The sequence below is a fragment of the Schistocerca gregaria genome, chromosome 2 (assembly GCF_023897955.1).
Source record: "Schistocerca gregaria isolate iqSchGreg1 chromosome 2, iqSchGreg1.2, whole genome shotgun sequence".
Lineage (NCBI taxonomy): Eukaryota > Metazoa > Arthropoda > Insecta > Orthoptera > Acrididae > Schistocerca > Schistocerca gregaria.
Window position 1 is genome coordinate 426,857,468 of NC_064921.1, and position 22,662 is coordinate 426,880,129.

General features: G+C 42.2%; 1 protein-coding gene across 1 annotated transcript in view; it reads right to left on the reverse strand.

Annotated features, from left to right (window-relative positions):
- LOC126335813 (uncharacterized) overlaps positions 1-22,662 on the reverse strand; it is a 101,891-nt gene that overhangs the window by 20,019 nt on the left and 59,210 nt on the right. The window lies entirely within an intron of this gene.

Here is a 22,662-nt window from a genome sequence, read left to right on the forward strand (position 1 = left end):
ATACCATCTTAGTAAATATATAATGACAGGAGCATGTTATTAGATAAATCACATAAGAATTTACATAAGGCCTTTGGATACTTTTTCACTTCATGTTCAGTTCAAATAAAAGAAAATTGAGACGATAATTTATGAATACACACACCGTAACCAGTCATAATTGTTTGTCGGCTTACTTAAAAATTGTTTAAATGTTTAACACTGAAACATATTTGGAAGAATAGCCTATCATTAGCCAAATATGGAAAAACAAAAAAATTTAACACAAATATACAAATGTGGATCTTATAAAAATTTTATTCTGTCATGGGATGTGTCGTGGTTTTCCTGCGGAAAAAGACAATTGCATCTCATATTTAAGGTGCATTTCCACCATCTGCTTGTCTGTTGCTAACTCAACAACCGTAATTAAGAGCTTATCCTACTCATCAATCTTTGGTGTCTTCTTGTACTTCATTCACTTTCATCAGTGACTGTGGCTAACTTGATTTTATCGTCCACTGTTCACAGACTTGTTAGTAACACAATTCGCTGTTTATTAACATCAATACCAATGTGGAAGAGAAAGTAGGTGGCGTTCAAACCAAAAGTTAGTTCTACATCATTCATCAATGTATTAATCCTGGTGTTATCTGTGACTTATAATTTCTTTATTTACACTTCGTCGGTGCAGCTTTGATTTTGGCTGCCGAAATATATTACAATAATACGTAATACAACTATTCCATGTTTCTAGGGACAACATAAAGTTCCTCTAAAAATTATATAGATTGTACACACACGTTCATCACGGTTCTTATTTTCGCACTCTTCATTCTCTATTCCAAGCTTATTAGCCCAAAACATCGGGAATCCGTACCATCGCTAATCCTAAATGAACAAATATCACCTTCTCTCCCTCAGCTAAGAGTTTGAAAGTGATAATGGATGAAAATCCAAATTGGACAGAGCACGTAACTGCAGTGTGCAAAAAAGCATCAGCACCCCTTCATGCCATACAAAAATATGAAATACTCTTCCCATTCAATCTGAAAAAGAAAATAGTACAAACGCCTATACTCCCAACCATTGACTAGAGCAATATCATCCTACAAGGTCCCTCTCAGGAAAATTCGCGACGTCTGGAACTGGTCATCAATGCCTGCGTCCGATATTTGTGTGACGTTCGAGTTTTTGATCACATTTCAGCAGCATATGCAAAACTGTCCTGGGTAAGTGCAGACAGACGTAGAGGTTTCCATACCCTCTGTCTCATCTACTGTCTTATAAATGTACACTGTCCCCCATATCTCTCCTCGTCCTTAATGCTCATGTCTGATCAACATGACAAAAACACACGTTCCCATCATAATAAAATCCTCTCTGTTCAACTACATCGCTCAGTCATATTCTAGAAGTCCTTTACAGTAGCAGGAACTCGACTCTGGAATAACCTCCCTCGTTATATTAGAGAACTTACAACATGTCCGGCTTCAAAAACCAGTAAATGACGTATCTACTTAAGCAACAGTAATGCCTTCCTCTGTACATGAATGCACTTCACCCCATTATTTCCTTCTTTCCTACTGGATCTTCCTCAGTTTCCAGTTTTTTCGCAACTGATGCTGCTTCCTTAAATTTCCCTTCCCCAAAACTCACTATACCAGCAAACAGTTACTTTATACACCAATGTATTAATGTACATCTGCACAAATCTTCATTACTATCGCCAGTTTTTCTCATGTTTACCATTACTATTTCATTTTTTCTTTAACTATTATTATCATAGCTTTTATCATACTTTTTTATAGCACCTGTTGTAAAACTACTGCCAGTATTTGCTTTATTAGGTCTTAATCATTACTCTTCATTCATATCGGCACTATATTAAGCTATATTCCATAATAAACTACTGTCTTGACGTAACTATGATGTGTAAAATTATGCATGTGTGGTATACTGGTCCGATGTAAGAGAGTGCCTGATGGCCCTAATCTGATCAGGTTACATAAATAAATAAATAGAGCGGGCTGCTTAAATAGGCTGGGACTGAACACCGGGTTTCCCAGTTGGGAGTAAATGAAAGGGATTACCAGGTTTAGTATTCACTTGACATACAAAGAAAGCTCTTGAAAATCGTCGTCGAACTAGTTGACTGGGAGCATTTTAATTTATTTCTGACTGAATGGCGTCTGTTATCCTAAATAAAAATAAAAAAAATTTTTTAGTGTGAGTGTGTGTGTGTGTGTGTGTGTGTGTGTGTGTGTGTGTGTGTGTGTGTGTGTGTGTGTGTGTACTGGATTTTTCTAATTTAACTATAGTTTTAAACTCACGTAGTCTATATCTCGCTTTCTCCAAAGGCATGCCACAGTATATTCCTAAAAAGAATACAATTATTTGATGTTCTATATCTTTTTGTATTGCTATGTTTGCCCGAGATTGTGCCACGGAAAAATATAATATCCGTAGAATGTTTTTGCAGCCAGTCGCAAATGATGGTCCTCTAAGCTCTCTCATTGTTTCGTGAATGTAATACTCCCACCACGGCTTCCGCCCATTTCTGTTAAACTCTAATGATGATCAAACCTACCAGTAACAAACCCAACAGCGTGCCTGTGATTTGCGTCGATATCTTCCTTTGATCCGTCTTCATGGGGGCTTTAAAACTCGAGCAGAATTCAAGGATAGCTCGCACAAGCGACCTTACATACTCATTCCATTTTACATCGCTTCGTATTGTCACGCGTAGACATTTAATTGCCCAGTCTTCAACTCGAATGTTACGAGGTTGTTTTTTTAACTAACCATTATTTCTTACATTTTCGTACGCATAGAGCCAGTTCCACTTATTACACCAAAGAGAAATTCTGTCTAAGTCATAATGTATCGTCCAGCAGTCACTTAACGACAATACATTCCCCTGCAATACAGTGTGCACCGGGTGTTTTGTTAGTATGGGCAATGCATGACTTCAATTGGTTGTTTGCCTCGTTCTTAAGAGAGATGTAGGTCGTGTATTATAATGTAGACTATATTCTCAAACACTTGTTGGTAAGCGGAGATCTAACAGTATAAACATATCTAAAATGATTGGATAAATCTAGTATGGTTAATAACATAGTTAGCAGATGAAATAATATGAAGTGAAATAAGTCATATGAGATATCCATGGTTGCGTGCTAAATGCCAAATGGTTACAGAAGGACAGGGCAAGGCGTATAACAGGACACTAAAATCACAGTGGACAAGAATGACGACGGAAGTTCGTATAGGAAAACGAAGGACTGGAAAGAAGAACCACCTAAGAAGAAAGAGAGAATAGATGTAAGCAAACTGAGGAAATTTAGCTTCTGAGGAATGATGCTCAGGCAACGAAAGTCCACAGTGAAGTACATGCAACGTGGGAACCCTTCAGTGTTACAAGAAGCCTGATAGAAGATGAAGCGGGAAAAATTTTGAATGATGGGTAAGAGATGTGTGAACGATGGCGCCCACATTTTGACGAACTCCTCAACCCCAGAATTGTAAATTCACGAGACTCAACAGAGGTACCGGACGAAATGACTGTGATATTGTAGATCCATCAAACCAAGAACAAATAAGAGCTGTCATAAGGAACTGGAAGCAACCGAATTGCTTAAGCGAGGAGGCAGTGAATTGGAACGGACCTTCCTCAAGTTGGCTATTTTACAGAGGGGAGAGAAGAAAATGCTCCAACAATAGAAATAAGGGATGATTTGTTCCATATACAAAAAGGGAGATCAATTAGAATGTTATAACTACTGGGGAAAACATTTGTTAACTGGGGGTCAGGTCTACGCTTTAAGGCAAATCCTAGAGAAGACGATCGAATTCGGAACTGGCACACACCACTTCTTTATATTTTTTTAATGTAGACAGAAAGCAATTATGTCAAGCCCTCATTGAATGTGGAATCCCTTCAAAATTAGGTATAGTGAGAATGGCAATGAGCGAGACATGAAGTAGCATAAGTGCAGGAAGAATGATATCTGACACATTAAACGTCGAAAGGGGGTGCGGAAAGGAGAAGCGCTGGTCTGCCTCCTTTCTAATGCTACTGTGGAGGATGTGCTGAGAGCTGCAAACCTTTTGAGCTGGAAGTCAACCTTCCACCAATAACTGCTGACACTCCCTTATGCTGATAATAAAGGTTCAGTGGAAAGAACCACGAAGGCAATGCAAAAGACATTCATTGCACTTGATCGGTCTACCAGGAACATGGGTTTATACATCAACCAGCAGAAAACAAAAATACACGGCTGCCGGAAAGGCACGCAAGGAGAACAAACTGGCCTCAATAACAGTGTAAAACTATACCACAGAGAGAGTTGAGCAGTTGTAGTATCTCGCTTCGTTAGTCATCTACTCAAACAACACTTCCTATGATATTAAACAGAGACTAATAGCAGCCAATAGAGCATATTTTGCTCTAACAAGACTCTTATAATCAAGGCTCCTGACGAGCACCACAAAGTTACTCATATACAAAACACTTATAAGAGCAGTGCACACACACAACGCCGAAACTTGGAACCAAGTACCAAAAGACATCAAAATGGTGGACGCATTTGAAAGAAAGATTCTTCAGAGAATCATCAGTGCAATTTGTGTAGGATAAATATGGAGGAAAAGACACTGTTTTGATTTGTACAACGTTTACAAGGACCCACTGACCAGAATGAAATCATCCAGATTGAGATGAGATGGGCATATAGCACAGACGATAGACGTGGAAGTACCCAAAAACCGTTACAAGGAACTCCAGCAGAGAGGACGTGGTCTGCCGAAAATAAGATTGGAGGATAGAATTATCGAGAATCTCCGGAACATGGCTTATAGAAATTGGAGAGCTCTATCAACGGAGATACATGGTGGAACACTGTTCAAGAGCCCAAGGATCACAATGAGCTGTAGAGCCAAAAAGAAGAAGATTATTGACGTTGACGAAATAAGACGGTGGTAGGTTAAAACAAATAAATATTTATTTAAGTAATGTTCACACTTACGTGAATGGTAGCCTCTCATAATTGGCGGACATAAATCAAATAAAACAAACAATTAACAATAATTAAATTATGTAGTGTAGTTAGAGCCTTGAATACAGAAACATATGTGAGTAAAGTTCACTCAGCTGCACGAATTATTCACGACACATTCACTAAAACAAACATGAGACGCATTCACGAAATCAAACATGAGACATATCGCAAATAATGACTGCGAAAACCGTTCAACGAGTTTATCGCACATGAATATAAATATCAAATTCTGCAAATAATTACTTTTCCCACCTTCCTCAAATACTGTATAAAAAGTTAGAGTTCCATGAGTTGTGCAAAATGACCACCAAAATTGCAGTCAAATAATTTGAGTCCAGTGAAAAGATAAATTATGTAACCCACCCTCATAAAATTGTCCTAACGTTGAAAAGTTCAAATGTTTAGTCTATGCTCACAAAAAATATCACTAGTCCTATAAAAGTTAAGTATATAACTCGTGTTTTTTAAATTATTCCAAGTTCATCAGAAAGTTAATGTAACCTGTACAGAGATTCCGCTGCACAGCCCACTACCAGGCGTTTCAGTGACGAGTTACCGACGGAAGACACCGACAAAAGGAGTTATTCTCCTATACATAATGTGGAGCGCAACGATTTGGTGCTATAATGATGGTGAGGTCCCATAACTCCGAGGAGCATAGTGGACTATGCGGGAGAATCGCACCAGGCAGGATCCTAGCAGAGCTGGTTTCCCATTACCTTCGGCCGACCGTAAGGGGGATGAATGATGATGAGAAAGACGACTCAAAAACAGCCAGTCATCACGAGGCAGAGAAAATCTCTGATCCCGGGGGATTCGAACCCGCGACCATGTGCGCGGGAAGCGAGAACGCTACCGCAAGACCACGAGCTGCGGACTCTAGTGCTATATGTAGGATTAAAACTCAAGAGCCCAGATCTCAAAACATTTATTTATTGACCGGTTTTTGGCTTATGGTAAAGAAATACTCAGATCTTTTGGGCCGCCTGTGGCTGGTGTTAGCGTCTCCTCTGTTTATCACGTGATACCACGATCGTGCACTGTCAGTGTACGAACGTGGTATCACGCGAAATCGCAGGAGCCGCCAACACCAGCAATAGGGGGCCCAAAAAATCTGAGTATTTCTTTACCATAAGCCAAAAACCGGTCAATAAACAAAGGCTATTGGGATCTCGACTATTACTTTAACCTATTCTGCTATTGCTCGCCCTTATATACTTCAAGCCACCTCAGGTATTACTGAATCTAAGTAAAGAATCAAGTAAACACCACCTTTAAATATAAAGCTGAATGTAATATCGATAAGATGCTATACTCATGCTCATAAATTAAGGATAACTGCAGAATACGGTGTCACACAACGTGGCAATACACAAAACTGGAGCTAATAGCATAAGCACATAGGGAACACACACGACACAGATCTTTAAGTCCACGGTATTGGTGAAAAGTTAAGAAAACCTTCTCGAAACACATGTGCTACAAAACGCCGCTGTTTCCTGCGCATCTACCCTGACGTCAATATGGGATAAGATCACCATGCACACGTACAAAGGCCGCACAACGGGTTGGCATACTCTGGATCACGTGGTCGAGCAGCTGCTGGGGTATAGTCTCCCATTCTTGCACCAATGCCTGTCGGAGCTCCTGAAGCGTCCTAGGGGTTTGAAGACGTGCAGCGATACGTCGACCGAGAGCATCCCAGACGTGCTCGATGGGGTTTAGGTCTGGAGAACAGGCGGGCCACTCCATTTGCCTGATGTCTTCTGTTTCAAGGTACTCCTCCACGACGGCAGCTCGGTGGGGCCATGTGTTATCATCCATCAGGAGAAAGGTGGGACCCAATGCACCCCTGAAAAGGCGGACATACTGGTGCAAAATGACGTCCCGATGCACCTGACCAGTTACAGTTCCTCTGTCAAAGACACTCACCAATCATAATATCACCCCACATCATCAAACCTCGGCCTCCATACAGGTCCCTTTCAAGGACATTAACGGGTTGGAATCTGGTTCCTGGTTCACGCCATATGAAAACTCGGCGAGACTCACGATTCAGACTATACCTGGACTCGTCCGTGAACATAACTTGAGACCACTGTTCCAATGACCATATACTCTTTTCTTGATACCAGACTTTACGGGCTCTCCTGTCATCAGGGGTCAGTGGAATGCACCTTGCAGGTCTCCTGGCGAATAAACCATGCCTGTTTACTCGTATGAAGATGGTGTGTCTGGAGACAACTGTTCCAGTGGTTGTGGTAAGGTCCCGAGCAAGGCTACCTGCAGTACTCCGTCGCCGTCTGTGGGACTAACGGTGAGATATCGGTCTTCTTGTGGTGTTGTACACTGTAGGCGTCCCTTACTGTAGCGCCTGGACGAGTTTCCTGCTTGCTGTAATCGTTGCCATAATCTTGAGATCACACTTTGTGGTACACGGAGGGCCCGTGCTACGACCTGCTGTGTTTGACCACCCTCCAGTCGCCCTAGTGTTCTACCCTTCATAATGTCATCAATATGTGTTCTTTGAGCCATTTTCAACACACAGTCACCATTAGCACGTCTGAAAACGTCTGCGCCCTTACTCGCTGCACCGTAGTCTGATATGCACCAACACACCTCTGCGTATGTGGACTGCTGCCAGCGCCACGGTGCGACGACCGCAGGTCAGATGTACCGCATGGTCATAGCACGAGGTGATTTAATCCCGCAAACCGCCCAGCAGAGCGTTGTTTCGCCATGTATCAGCATTATCCTTAATTTGTGAGCATGAGTGTAGAAAAGAGAGAAAAGCATTGCAGTGATTTTGTGACATCTTGTTACAATAACAACACAGCGTTAAACAAGTTGTTATCGAGGTTCACAAAGCACTGCTATGTACGCTTTCTACAACATAGCATTACTTAACATGAAACTATAAACACCTATGAAACAGTAAATCCACTATGAAGATTAGGTAAAGATTTGGGAAACTTACGCTGCCTTCATATTACGTGTAGATGTGGAATATTTACAGTATTGGCATGTTTGCAAATAAAGTCTTAATTAACTCTTTATAAATATCTATTACTTGCAAAGTAACTTCTTATGGTCTTCACTGAATCATCACCTTTCAGTATTACATCATGTGATTGGAGTGCTACAGCTGTTCAAACGTTACTTTACGCTCTGTCAGAATTGAAACAAATGAAGCTTAAGTAATATTTATCGTACAGCTATAATTGTAATTGACATGAGCTCGTATAGTGAGCACGGTTTTTCTGGTGAAGATTTTTTTGTATCATATTTGTAAGGTCTATTGCGTAATGTCGTGGAATATATTACATTTACATTTCAATTCAAGCACCGTGGCGGCCATTGAGTTGTCAGCACCGTTCAGCCACGAGTGCACAGTACAGCCTCGGGAAAAACTCATTGCCGGCACTCCGCCACCTGCATTCCATGCATTCCTTGCCTGGTTTGCCAGCCGCCACGAGCTGCCAACAAAACTCTGCACTGTCACTCGCTCAAAATGTCACACGTGTCGACAGCAAACAGTCACTGATTGCTGCTCACCTTATTCCTCAAATTGTTCGTTTATTGATGTAACCAAAGCAGTGCAATATCATGAGCCATTGTGTCTCTAAACTGTAAGATTAGTATTTTTTACTTTCAGTTGCAGCCAACTGATTTGTACACCAAATTGTCTTTATTCAAGGTTTTGTTGTACTGCTTGAACACCGCCATAAAAACCGCACCAATATTTTCTCTGACAACGCTAACAGTTTGTCATTTCGTATAGCAAAAGAAGTACTGAGCAACCGCTAGAGAATTTTACCACTTTGTATTTACTTAAAGTGATTTACGGAATACCCATGAAGACTAAATCAAGATGACTGGACGAGGATTAGAATCCTGATGCTCCTGAAAAATAAAGCCTGTTCGTTAATCACTGCATCCCCTTACTTGAGTCACTGGGGTTATTCAGTAACAAAAGAGCTGGTGGCTGTAGAATTAAAAGCGCTAAGGGAACGTAATGCTATTGCCTATAGACAAAGGTGAGGCCGCTATAAGGGAACTGAGGCACTCTGGCACACACCCACGAGACAAGAGAAAGTTCACGTACAAGCGTCGTATGTCCACTGTATTCAGTCATGCAAGAGAAAAAACGGTAAATACACGTTTCGACAGAAGAACAAAGGTGCGTATTGCGTTTCCTGTCGGTGGAAGGAGTGCAGGGAGTGTAAACGCATCAGCAATGGCACAAACGTATGAAGAGAACTGCTTGTCCGTTGCATGGTTCAAGACATGGCACAAGCGACGCTAGGGAATACTTATGTCTTTGGCCTATGACACACAATCTGGAACACCGAACGGCATTACCAACACCATCGTCTAGCGGGCGGACTCTCTCGTTTTTGCAGATTACCAAGTGTCAGCCATTGCCCCAGAGGTCAGATTGAGCGTCGGATTTGCAACAGAAATTCAGTGTTGTACGTAAAGTTGTGTCATTCTTCGATGAATTTCCTTTCACCGTACTGATTCCGCTGTGAGGAAACGCACTACACCCTCTTGTTCCTCTTATGAATCCTCCATTCCTTTGTTTTCAGCAGTACTTACAAGGGGAGGCCACGACGTTTGGAACGCGAATTTACTGCAAACTTTGTAGTACTCCTTGAGGACAACAAAATGTGTAAGCAGTAGCGCGTACTTCTCAAGCGTTATTGAGAAAATCTCAAGATAATTTCGGTCGTCAAATACATACCTGTGCGTGACCATCTCTACCATTAAGCGGCAGCAGCCGAGTTTGGTTAGCGTTCAAGACCCGTAACCACTGGATCGATGGATCGAGTCCCGAGCGTCAGTTTCTTTTTTTAAATTTCTAACACAGTAATTTTCTCTACTATATATATCACAACTGATATAATGGAAAAACTACGTGTAATCGGAGAATTTGTAATACGTTTACAATTTTATTTGGCAGTCTACAAATTTTTATTATCACAAATAATATAATAATGATAACTATCGACTATTAAACGACCAAACGCATAAAGCGATACGGAAAATATATGCTTGTCCGTGATTTGAGAAATCCCTTATACCTGGAAGGAGCCCTAAACGACCTGTTACCTCCACGTTTTGACCGGCGCAGACTGCTTTCGAAAGATGTACAATTAATCGTCGCTTTCGACATTACGAGTACAAGTTGCAGGATGGTATTTTTCGTAGAAACATGGAAAACAAAGTTAAACGGCACCAGCTGCATTGAATAAATGCTGTGTTTCCGCATACGCAAGGTCTTTTGAGGTTTTCCATGGAAAAACAAACCTCGTTAACATTTTCATAAACCTCTCTTTCAGACGATAATTTGGAAGCAAACCTTGCATAACGCAGCATTTCCTTAAATATCGGCCCCGACGATTGATCATACAGTATGTGGTGTCACCGCCAGACACCACACTTGCTAGGTGGTAGCCTTTAAATCGGCCGCGGTCCGGTAGTATACGTCGGACCCGCGTGTCGCCACTATCAGTGATTGCAGACCGAGCGCCGCCACACGGCAGGTCTAGAGAGACTTCCTAGCACTCGCCCCAGTTGTACAGCCGACTTTGCTTCTAAGCTCTCATTTACCGAGAGGATAGTTAGCATAGCCTTCAGCTACGTCATTTGCTACGACCTAGCAAGGCGCCATTATCAGTTATTATTGATATTGTGCATCATGTACCGTCCAGAGCGACGTTCGTCATTAATGGATTAAAGTTAAGTATTCCACCAGCTACGTCCGTGTTTCTAAATTCTAATTCCCTTGCCATGTTCCAGACCTCACGCCAGCCTGCGTGAGCTAAAACGCGTGCATTTCGGCCTCCTTCAGTACCAAGGTGTTGGCTCTCCTGCCAACCACAACACAGTATCGACTGTATTTTAATAGCGTCTTCACGAGAAGCAATTTCTCGTTCTCTTTTGATTAAATACCAACAATTTTGAATACACGGACAAGCATACATTTTGAGCATCACTTTATGCGTTTGGTCGTTTACTAGTCGATAGTTATGAATATTATATTAATTGTGATAATAAAAATTTGTAGACTGCCAAATAACACTGTAAATTCAACAAAAGTTCATCCGGTTACACGTATTTTCCCCATTATACCAGTTGTAATACAAATAGTAAAGAAAATGACTGTGTTACAAATTTTTAAAAAACTGACGAACAGGACTCCAGTCAGCGATCCAGCGATTACGGGGCTTGAATGCTAACGACTGAGCTGCCGCCGCTTCATGGTAAAAATGGCCACGCACATTGGGATTTTCTCAATAACGCTTGAGAAGTATGCGGTATTGCTTACACATTTTGTTGTCCTCATGGAGTACTACGAGTGTACGAAGTTTGCAGTAAATCCTCGCAAACGTCGTGGGCTCTCCTTGTAAGTACAGTGGTCGGTCGACACATGCGCGTCCTCGCTCTGTCCTTACATGAGTATACTTCCGTGTCCCTCTGCTGGCGAGTTTCGGGGTTCGACGTGCTCGCACGAACCACTCGTTCTTCCTTAGCTTCTATCACTACGAAGCCTTGGGCGGTTTTGATTTTTTTGTGCCTCGCTGGGTTATTTTTTAATGCCGTTAACATTTTGAAGAATTACGTTACTGTGAACGCTCTTTCAAACCAATAAGTAAAAGGGTGATAGTAGTTGTGTAATATAATATTACCGTTGTAACAGGTCTTTAAATTTGCAATAAATAAATAAAAACAAAATTGCCTTTATTAAATAAATTCATGAACGATCTGACAGGTAAGGAAAGCAGCAATCTGCGGCTGTTTGCTGATGACATTACTAGACACTGCGGCATTACCAGAGGCCACCTCGCGGATCGACTAGCAGGGGTGAGTGTCGCGACAGCTCATGGTGGCTAGCTGACCAGACTAGGGGTGCAAGGAATGCAGATGACTGAGCGCTGCCAGGAGGTTGTTCCCGACGCCGGAGCAAGCTGGTGGTGGCGACTCAGTGGCCACCAAGGTAGTTGAAACTGAAGAAGAAGGTATCGTCTTCTATGAAATTGCGTTACAGACTCTACAAACAAGATGCAGAAAATCCAAGTTCACCTAGAACGATCGTGGTGTTGAGATGACATCATTTCAAATACAACTACACTCCTGGAAATGGAAAAAAGAACACACTGACACCGGTGTGTCAGACCCACCATACTTGCTCCGGACACTGCGAGAGGGCTGTACAAGCAATGATCACACGCACGGCACAGCGGACACACCAGGAACCGCGGTGTTGGCCGTCGAATGGCGCTAGCTGCGCAGAATTTGTGTACCGCCGCCGTCAGTGTCAGCCAGTTTGCCGTGGCATACGGAGCTCCATCGCAGTCTTTAACACTGGTAGCATGCCGCGACAGCGTGGACGTGAACCGTATGTGCAGTTGACGGACTTTGAGCGAGGGCGTATAGTGGGCACGCGGGAGGCCGGGTGGACGTACCGCCGAATTGCTCAACACGTGGGGCGTGAGGTCTCCACAGTACATCGATGTTGTCGCCAGTGGTCGGCGGAAGGTGCACGTGCCCGTCGACCTGGGACCGGACCGCAGCGACGCAGGGATGCACGCCAAGACCGTAGGATCCTACGCAGTGCCGTAGGGGACCGCACCGCCACTTCCCAGCAAATTAGGGACACTGTTGCTCCAGGGGTATCGGCGAGGACCATTCGCAACCGTCTCCATGAAGCTGGGCTACGGTCCCGCACACCGTTAGGCCGTCTTCCGCTCACGCCCCAACATCGTGCAGCCCGCCTCCAGTGGTGTCGCGACAGGCGTGAATGGAGGGACGAATGGAGACGTGTCGTCTTCAGCGATGAGAGTCGCTTCTGCCTTGCTGCCAATGATGGTCGTATGCGTGTTTGGCGCCGTGCAGGTGAGCGCCACAATAAGGACTGCATACGACCGAGGCACACAGGGCCAACACCCGGCATCATGGTGTGGGGAGCGATCTCCTACACTGGTCGTACACCTCTGGTGATCGTCGAGGGGACACTGAATAGTGCACGGTACATCCAAACCGTCATCGAACCCATCGTTCTACCATTCCTAGACCGGCAAGGGAACTTGCTATTCCAACAGGACAATGCACGTCCGCATGTATCCCGTGCCACCCAACGTGCTCTAGAAGGTGTAAGTCAACTACCCTGGCCAGCAAGATCTCCGGATCTGTCGCCCATTGAGCATGTTTGGGACTGGATGAAGCGTCGTCTCACGCGGTGTGCACGTCCAGCACGAACGCTGGTCCAACTGAGGCGCCAGGTGGAAATGGCATGGCAAGCCGTTCCACAGGACTACATCCAGCATCTCTACGATCTTCTCCATGGGAGAATAGCAGCCTGCATTGCTGCGAAAGGTGGATATACACTGTACTAGTGCCGACATTGTGCATGCTCTGTTGCCTGTGTGTATGTGCCTGTGGTTCTGTCAGTGTGATCATGTGATGTATCTGACCCCAGGAATGTGTCAATAAAGTTTCCCCTTCCTGGGACAATGAATTCACGGTGTTCTTATTTCAATTTCCAGGAGTGTATAATTCTAGGATACTTGTGAAAGCAATAAGCGGCTTAACTTTGACTGATTATAAAATTAACAATTGAACCAGTACAGCAATCTACATCTACATGACTACTCTGCAATTCACATTTAAGTGCTTGGCAGAGGGTTCATCGAACCACAATCATACTATCTCTCTACTATCCCACTCCCGAACAGCGAGCGGGAAAAACGAACACCTAAACCTCTCTGTTCGAGCTCTGATTTCTCTTATTTTATTTTGATGATCATTCCTATCTATGTAGGTTGGGCTCAACAAAATATTTTCGCATTCGGAAGAGAAAGTTGGTGACTGAAATTTCGTAAAAAGGTCTCGCCGCGACGAAAAACGTCTATGCTTTAATGACTTCCATCCCAACTCGTGTATCATATCTGCCACACTCTCTCCCCTATAACGTGCTAATACAAAACGAGCTGCCCTTTTTTGCACCCTTTCCATGTCCTCCGTCAATCCCACCAGCGCAGCAATATTCTAACAGAGGACGAACGAGTGTAGTGTAAGCTGTCTCTTTAGTGGACTTGTTGCATCTTCTAAGTGTCCTGCCAATGAAACGCAACCTTTGGCTCGCCTTCCCGACAATATTATCTATGTGGTCCCTCCAACTGAAGTTGTTCGTAATTTTAACACCCAGGTACTTAGTTGAATTGACAGCCTTGAAAATTGTACTATTTATCGAGTAATCGAATTCCAACGGATTTCTTTTGGAACTCATGTGGATCATCTCACAGTTTTCGTTATTTAGCGTCAACTGCTACCTGACACACCATACAGCAATCTTTTCTAATTTACTTTGCAACTGATACTGGTCTTCGGATGACCTTACTAGACGGTAAATTACAGCATCATCTACGAACAACCTAAGAGAACTGCTCAGATTGTCACCCAGGTCATTTATATAGATCAGGAACAGTAGAGGTCCTAGGACGCTTCCCTGGGGAACACCTGATATCACTTCAGTTTTACTCGATGATTTGCCGTCTATTACTACGAACTGCGACCTTCCTGATAGGAAATCACGAATCCAGTCGCACAACTGAGACGATACCCCATAGCTCCGCAGCTTGATTAGAAGTCGCGTATGAGGAACGGTGTCAAAAGCTTTCCGGAAATCTAGAAATACGGAATCAACTTGAGATCCCCTGTCGATAGCGGCCATTACTTCGTGCGAATAAAGAGCTAGCTGCGTTGCACAAGAGCGATGTTTTCTGAAGCCATGCTGATTACGTGTCAATAGATCGTTCCCTTCGCGGTGATTCTAATCGTATAAAGTATAAAAAGGAAGATGTTGACATTAGTAAACGTTTCAAGAACTTTCTTTACAGATAATGCGTGTGTTTAACGAATTACAGACGACTTTATTAAAAGTTTTTATGTAAGTGTGTCAGTACTATAAATCCTCTACATTTACACATACTACGAAGGCAGCATGACTTTCCCAAACCCTTATCTAATCATCAAAAAGCATGCATACCCACAATTTATTCTTTCATAGTATTTATAACTTTATGTTAAGTATTGCGAAGTGTAAACAGGAAATAGGCATGCTTTGTAGACTTTATTAATAACTTCTTTAATACTGCGTATTATGACGAGTCATAACATCATTGCAATAATGTTCTCTGTTTTCTGTGTTTGGTGTTTTGTCTTTATGTATAGTTAGATTTAATTTTGATTGGTGGACATTGTTTCTCTGATTTGTGTTCATTAATGTCTGTCATCAGAGAACATATTTAAGGCAGAGCAGAAGGATGTGAATTGTCTTTTGCCATCGTTTGTCAGTGTCTTGGTGCTTTAGTCAGTCGTTATTGGTGACTCTGTGAGTGGTGGTACAGCTAAATACGTGTGTAAGTAACGTACTCAACTTTCTGAGGACCTTTGAATAATTTTGTGAACACGAGTTACTCGTACACATCTAACTTTCTGAAGCTCTTGTAATTAGTTTTTTGTGTACACAGGATAAAAACTTGAACTTTTCAGTGCACTTGGAATAATTTTGTGAGTGTGAGTAACAGACTTTAACTCTTCACTTGACATAAATTACTGAGACTGTGTTTTTGATAGTTGATTTTGCCCAATTTGAAGAATAACTTTGTTTACAGGATTGGAAGCAGCTGTGAACTGTAATTATGTGTTACAGTCGGTGTTTATATTCACGTGTGATAAACTTGTTGAGCATTCTCTGCAGCGGTTATTCAGAATAACGAACGTCATGTCGTGATTAATGGCGGGACACTGTACTTGGACCATTTGACATTTAATTCCGATAATAGGTCACCCACAGGCGTTGTCGGGGCCCGGTAATTATTCAGCTATGTTGTATTATACAAAAATCTAATCGCAGTAAATGAATGAAGTCAGTGTGAAAGTTCTTGAGTGGCGTGTAGTGAGAGTGTTTCGCGACTGCCATCACAGATCGCATTTCTGACTGGTCGGTTTACTCGGCGAATGACTGACTATATCAAATATAGTTCCAATTAAAAGCTGAGGTTGTTTATGGAGTTACTGAAATTATGGTTGTGAAGCTGTTAGTGTGGATAATGTCGGCAGTCTAGTTGGAAGTGTATATAAACATTTAAATTCTGTAACATGGTTGCAACTTTAGCAACTATGTGACAGTAAATTATAAAAGGTTAAAAATTCAGTCAACAAGTTGCAAATAAATGTTTACTGGAACCCTTGACCTAGACTTTAACGATTTTAAAACTGTCTTCTTCAGATGGTGTAATGGACCTTGTTACATCAGATGCGGATGAAGTACAGTGAATAAAGGCAAGCAACTGTTGTGGTAATCGACACCCACCTCAGTAATACAAATAATCACAAGTCGAGGCATGGGATTGAAGCACTGTAATATTTCAGGCGTCTGGTATAACAAGAGCTGTTTGGCTGTATTCATTGTACTTCACCAGCGTCTGATGTAACAACAGTTTTAGGAAGACAGTTTACAATTGTCAAAATATAGGTCAAGGTTTGCAACAGGCTTTTATTTGCAACTGGATGGCTTGTTTTTCAATCTTTCCAAGTTTAAAAACATTTAAATACTATACGTTAGTAAATACTAAGAAATGTGCATTAGCCACCAAGTCTTGCAGTGTTAACTACTGCTTTTTATATATTTTCACCTTCGCTCTCACGCTTAGTGACCATCTGCCATTTTGTGGGAGAGGCACTGCTACCGATCTTAACTGCTTGCTATCTCTCAGGAGTGTGAACGTTACTATACTTACATTCGCACGCGCGCGCTTGCGTGCGTGTGTGTGTGTGTGTGTGTGTGTGTGTGTGTGTGTGTGTTAGTTCCTCATCCCTTTCATGTCTTTGATTGTTATTGCTTTGTATCATAGTACCGTGTAAGAATTTGAAATTTGTTTCTCGTCTTTTATTACCTACAGTTGAGGCAAGCTTATTAAGTCATTAGTCTCGAAGCCGAGAGGATGGCGATTCCATTTCCATGACGGCGTTCACATTTCGGTCTTCCGAGGTCTTTCTAAATTGCTTAAGGCAAATCATGAGATGGTTTCTTCGAGAAGAAGAAAACCGTTTTTTAGCCGATGCTTGTCCTAACCAAACTAGTGAAGTCGTTATCGATATGACGATAAACACTAATCTCCCTTCCTTCTTTTCTAAGCACAATCTGTAACTTTTTCGAATCCGTTATAGGCTGGTGCTGTACTGAATTAATTTTAGTTTCACTCTTATTTTTGGTTGGGTAATGAATGTGGGTTACTAATAGATTAGCAAAAGTACGATAACAGCCATTGGATTCCGAGGTTCTGGAGGTATTGTTAACACCCCTACACGACCCTCGCACAAAAATAGCATTGTTAATTGGTAACGATTGTAACCGTCTGGTAACTGGCAGAAGCTGTTTGTATGGATCGCCGGTTATTTCAATTTTCACCGAAAAGTCGAGGAGGGACTATACTCTGCACGATCTCGCAAGTTGTATTAAATGACAGTGAGCTACATATCAATAGTTAAATACTTCTCATAATTAAAGCTTTTTGTATTACAACTTGTGTGCTATGAAAGTATGCCATTTCACTGCTAGGGCATGTTGTTGACACTAATAGGGAGATGGGACTACAGATGCTCTTTTCGTACCTCATCGAAATGCAAATTAAAATAAATTGATCGATTGTTAATCCCCCTGACCACACCCACCCCATCCCTGGATGACGTCATATGTTTTTCTCAGCCTGGATGAGGACCCCATCCCCCTCCTCCCTGCCCCTCCCAATGCTTCACCCAATGCTCCACCTACCACCTCCACCTACCACATAGTTCAGAATTTCGAATTTTGGCGGGAGTTCCGAAATTTGCCGGGAATTTGGAATTTTGGTTGGAATTTCTTTGTACTAGGGCTCTGCAGACATTTAACCCTACCCCCCCCCCCCCCCCCCCCCCCGGGAATATTCGGGAAATTAAAATTGCTAGTGCCCTTTCCAGGACTCAAACCCTGGTTCTTCTGGACAAAAGCCCAAGTACATCCCCTAACACAATTGTACCAGCAGAGGCTAAAAATAGGCTTAGAATAGGCGGCTACTTAAAAATGGCCGTGCCCTTTCTGGGTCTCGAACCCTGGGTCTTCTGGATGGAGAGTCCAAGTGCTCCCCCAACATATGGAAACTATCCAGATGCTGGAAACGAGGGTTAGGTAGTGTACTCTATTTGATTTTGGTTGAAAAACTAACCTGACGATACCATACAACTGGTGGTATCCTATTGGGAGAAATTTTCCAATACCACTGGAAACTAGTGAGATACACTAGCCTCTATCCTTCACCTACAAGCTGGTGGGAGAAAAGGCTGGGATGTAAGGTCTTATATTTACTCTTTTTCGCACGAAATATGTTTAGTTCACGGGATGCTGATGTTGGACAAAGAGGAGTTTAAAAGTGTGTTACCAGTAAGAATACACCTGAGGATAGTATCTATCGTTGTTTGACATCAGTTCGCTACAGGTGCCTGCTCAAAAATCATCCTGCAGCCAAAGTAAACGAAGCCAATACATGCTACCACAACTGATGGAAAAAATGCTTCACTGTTCAATTACAATTCGAAATTGTCGTGAAAAAACAAGAACCCATAATGAACAGGTCATAATGCAACATAAGTATCGTCGTCCCAAAAGACTGCAGTGAGGGTGATAGTTAAAAATGCATTCCCCTCAATCGGCGCTCACAAACTGCCGAAAATAGAGGCCCTCTTACCTACCCTCATCCCTCCCCTCTCTTCCTCCATCCATCCGCCTACAGGGAGGGCACACGCTTTTTCAAATGGCCAGCTGATATGGCGGAGCACCTCGTGTTGACTGGCCATACCTGGCCTCCCGCCATGAACTCGCAGATACTGGCTGCCTCAAGGCGATGGTCCTTCACGAAATCAAAATCAGGTGTAGTTCACTAAATAATAGGATATAGAGGGACAGCCATCCCAAGTGAAAGTTGTTTGTCTAAAGTATGGTGCACAGCTTCCCTTAATGGTAGGGAGCGCACCTGCTACGCGACCTGGCACAGACTAGGCAGGCTCCTAATGCTCCAACAGGCCTGTCGTTCTGCGATGGAAAACAGTTATTTCAAAACTGTCATCACAGGAACGAAAACTCGAGAATTTAATCTACAAAGAAAAAACATCTATTTTAAGGAGTTTCTTTTAGCACGACAGAAAAATTATATGGCCTGAAAGCATCTCTCACGTTCAGATGTGTCACAAATAAACTGTCATGCACATGTGTATTAAAACGTTCCAGACACGTGAAATAACATTAGAGATTACAATCTTTCATGCCATTGGCTCACATGTCAGAAGAAACACAATCATTTTACATTGGACAACAACAAGCTATAATTCAAGAGAATGCAGCTGTTTTGTACACTACGATAGATCCCTTTTTACTAATGTGATACTATATCATACAAGCATTTACGAAACAAATCGTGAGAACTTGTCTTCCAAAAGAACCTCCTGTAACATTTTAATACGTGTCTGTCTCTTCCATTACATTGAAACCAATTACCACCTGCATGCTTAAATTTGACATTTTTGATGCGTAACTCACCTCCACCGAAGTCTGTAAAGATTCTGTCATACAGTAGCAGATTTTCACGTTGTAGTTTTGTAAGCAATTTGATCATCACAGCCTGTTTCACGCAGCCTACTCACATGATGGAAAGAACACAATCATTTTTATGTTCCACAACGAGCTATAATTCAAGTTATGACTACTTTACAATTAGAGCTTATGAAGTATGAAATAAGACCTGTTTTTTTAAAACCAATTCTTGACAATAACAATAAAAACAGTCATGATTCCATGAGAATAGATACAGCCGATTCCTATTAGTTTTATGAGCAAAATCGGTGTAGTTTTGAGAGAGCTATCTGTATCCAAACTTTAACCAGTTATAGCTCTCCTTGCGATAGAACCTCCTATAAGACTTTACCGCATCTCTTTCTTCCAATGTATCGAAAAACAATTACAGTTTGCTTGTTGTCATTGAACATATTACATATACACATATCGGTTCATTGGAGCTGGAAGTCAGTGCTCGAAGTCGTTTGTGCAGATCGGCACAAAGTTTTGTCATCTGTACTGGTGGAACACCATATCCATCAGACTGTCAATCAAACGTGAGGGTTCCTGCATTGCTCCTTCGTAGGCAGTGTAATACATTGTCTTTTTGGTTGTAACACATCGAATCAGTGTACACTGCCATACACTTCGTTTGACCTTGAGGTCTATGTCAGCTGCTGCTAAACCAACATTGCCACATTTCGATCCTTTGGATCTCACAAAAAGCTGAAAATCACGTGGCGTAAACTATGTAGCTTTCACAACACATACGTTGGTAGAAATAAAACGCAGAGGCGATGCTCCTCATCGACAAAAATGTGGAAGACAACGCAATAAATGGAAACTGGGAGAGTTTCCGGTATTATACAGCTGTCCAAAGATGGTGACCTGTACAGTTAATTTCATCTTCCCCAGCGACAGATTAGCCAATGTCTCGGTGTTCCATTTAAAAGAGCATTGTTCCCTCATTTTGGGGTCAAGTACAAGATTCCTGTTTTGAGCATCGTCATAGGGTGAAGTTCTCAACATGTGCAAGGTAGTACAAATAAAAAGTGGTACTGTTACTATATTGGTGAAAAAAATTTTAAAAATCATTTGGTTGTCATCACAGCGTATGGAAATAGGCAGAGTCTGCGGCATTGAGGAACACTTCAAACATCTGTCTTTAGGTGAAGGCCTCTACATTTAATCCCACGCTCCACGGCAACAAGTAAAAGATATCTAGAGTTCCACCAAGGCTCCCTGCACGTCTACCGCGTGATATCAGTCAATCATTATACGGTAGTTAACAGCGTACCTAGTGGATGTAGGGGATGGGAAAGACGTCGTTGATATGAGACGATGTGCTGTAACACATCGAGGTCTATTTTAGTAATTTTACCTGTTGTTCCGTAATTTCAACGCTAGTCAGTGACATGGCAGAATGCTTCCTACTTTCTGCATCATAGCCAAATCACCCCTTCACTACTTCACAAGCACTATATACTACATTGCAAATGCAGATAGATGACTATGCAGTACATCCATTCGATTATATACATCACAGTATACCAGTTATTCTGTAATTTCAACGCCAGGCAATGACTTAACAGAATGCTTCCCAGTTCATGCATCATCGCTAAATCACACCTCCACTACCTTACAAGTACCATATGCTAGATTGCGAATTCAGATACATGACTATGCAGTACATCCATTCGATCATATGCACTGAAGTATACCAGACAGAGTCATATACCAATGAAAGATGTTATCTACGTATTTCCAGCCATCTTTCCCTGCAGCACTAATCTTACCCGTAGCACCCATCCAAACGCACAAGACCTCCCCAGATGCATGCATTTCGAGGAGAGTCCCACCTCTTATCGGTGGATAATAGGCGTGAGAGTGTTGCATTGGTATAACTGCTATAATGCTAAAGCCTTACGGTTTCTGAAGTATTAGTTGTGTGGAATGCAACACTCTTAATGCTCTAATGTAGCATATTTTTGTCCAACATCAGACACACAAACAACCCGCAAGTTTCTTACCCCAATCGCCACCGCGAAAAACTTTAAAATGATAAAACTACTAACTTCTTCATTATCCTGGTGTCCTAGGAAAGCACTGTCAGTGTGTATCCACTGCTCGAGATGCTTATAAACCAGATAGAACGAAGTCTAGCGTGCGTGTAGATCGTCAGGAAGAAGAAAATCCTTAGGGGTTTTTAAAAGGCAGGTGTACAGGATACGCAAATATCATCACATGAAATCAAAAAACACATGGGCATCCCTGCAATATGATCGTAAACCTATGGTAAAATATCACAAAACAATAGAAAAAGACATAAAATCGATAAAAACCAACGAAAACCTGGTATAATTACGACAAATTTATGGGAAATACGTAAAATTGAGGGAAATACGAAGAAATATGTAGAACTGCGAAAAGAACTTCCAAAATTACTCAGATTGACTGAGGATAGATAAAATCTGAAAAAGGTACCACTAAATGCGGGGAATTGTGGAGGGTTGGGGGTACCCAGTCACTCAGACAGAGAAAAGCTTAAAAATTATGCTCTGGCTGCATTCACTTGTAACCCTCCTCTTGTCTACTAATGGGTTCTCGTGACGCACACTCCAACAAAGGTGACGTTTGTATTACACAGGGCAGCGACATTAAAGCAGGCAAAACATGTGCCTCTCGACTCTTAACTGTGTTCTGTAGTGTCGCAGAATAGTAAAGAGTTGGAAACGTGGAATATTGTCAAAGTTTCATTGCCTATGCTGAGAGCCAGAGGCAGTAAGTTAACCAAGCGCTAAGAGGATTGGATATATATCGTAATGTGTCGTCACGCAGGGGCAATGGCCTGGTTACACACAGCAGGCGAGAGAGAATTGCTTAGCACGCCGGTTTGTGTTAGACGGAGACTTTCGTACAGTGCAAGCCAGAGGTACAGCGTCAGTTGTACTGCATTTCACAACTTCGCGT